The 1,555-nt window shown below is 45.4% G+C and overlaps 1 non-coding gene across 1 annotated transcript; it reads left to right on the plus strand.

Moving 5' to 3' along the window:
- The first annotated feature begins 280 nt into the window (after window positions 1–280).
- On the plus strand, window positions 281–353 carry Trnaa-cgc (transfer RNA alanine (anticodon CGC)). The gene has a single exon. It is a non-coding gene; the product is annotated as a tRNA-Ala (tRNA).
- Window positions 354–1,555: the final 1,202 nt, after the last annotated feature.

The raw sequence follows: 1,555 nt of genomic DNA on the forward strand, positions 1-1,555 counted from the left end.
GTCAGCACTACCAAGACAGACATCCTGTTTAGCAGCGAGGTGTTTGATTGTGATTCGTCAGTCACCTCGAATGAGTGTGTCCACGCGTTCCAACATTGCAGGCATCACATTTGTGTGCGGCCGGCCAGCACGCTGGAGATTGAACACGGTGCTCAACCTTATGCTATGATGACAGACGCCGTGCCCAACAACTCAACGTGCTTTTGTTCACTGCCAGGTCTCCATAAATATTCTTCAAACTTCTATTTATCCTATGATGCTCTGGTTTTCCACAAAACCGAGCGAGGTGGCGCAGTGGTTAGCGCACTGGACTCGCATTCGGGAGGACGACGGTTCAATCCCGTCTCCAGCCATCCTGATTTCGGTTTTCCGTGATTTCCCTAAATCGTTTCAGGCAAATGCCGGGATGGTTACTTTGAATGGGCAGCCCGCATCTCGTGGTCGTGCGGTAGCGTTCTCGCTTCCCACGCCCGGGTTCCCGGGTTCGATTCCCGGCGGGGTCAGGGATTTTCTCTGCCTCGTGATGGCTGGGTGTTGTGTGCTGTCCTTAGGTTAGTTAGGTTTAAGTAGTTCTAAGTTCTAGGGGACTTATGACCACAGCAGTTGAGTCCCATAGTGCTCAGAGCCATTTGAGCCATTTGAATGGGCACGACCGACTTCCTTCCCCATCCTTCCCTACCCCGAGCTTGCGCTCCGTCCCTAATGACCTCGTTGTCGACGGGACGTTAAAAACCACTAACCTAACCTAACCTAAACGTACACTTAAAAACGTACTTTTCCACAAAAAGAAATTCAATGACAGCTCTCTCCCGTCTCTTACAGATGCCATGCTGAAGGCTACATATAGCGCTGCCACCTATCTCAACTTCATGGAAATATATGGGTTGAAGTGGGAATCCCACGTCGTCCCACAACCGAAATTCACCGAGAAAAAAAGCGTTGCATTATTTATTGAACGCCCCTCTTACAAATAAACACTCTTAGACGGTATGACACCTCTCGAGGAATTTAAAGACTGTGGAAGCAAACTAAAAAAAACGGCCGTTTAATTATGTTTATTCCGTGTTAACTTACAATGGAGTCAAAAGACTATGGAAGAAAATAAACCGAGCTTCTTGTAATGAACGTAAGTGGGAAGAAGCAGCTGACGTAAAGTAAATATGGCATTCGTGAGATGTCGCATTCCGAAGTGACGACGTCTGTGGCAGTAGCGATATGATGTCTTGGGCAATGTTAATGCGCTAATCATGCATACCGACAGGTTTATGAGTATGATATGCTACAGTTTCACAACATTACTACTGCTAGATCTGAAGATCGTAACTAATAGCCGAGTAAACAATTCTCAATATCATCTGTACATAATGAAAACAGTGGCATTTCTACCGCTCTAGAGCTCGAAATGCATAAAATATTCACAAGTTTTGAAGCGTTTCGTAATGTAACTCCAGTAATGTAAAACGAAACAGTTATTCTTTGTACCTAGTGATAACTCATCGAGTATTAGTGCTTCCAGGACAGGGACCCATTTCTTAAACATTACATGACTAAAAAA

Source organism: Schistocerca serialis, chromosome 6 (assembly GCF_023864345.2).
Source record: "Schistocerca serialis cubense isolate TAMUIC-IGC-003099 chromosome 6, iqSchSeri2.2, whole genome shotgun sequence".
Classification (NCBI taxonomy): Eukaryota; Metazoa; Arthropoda; class Insecta; order Orthoptera; family Acrididae; genus Schistocerca; species Schistocerca serialis.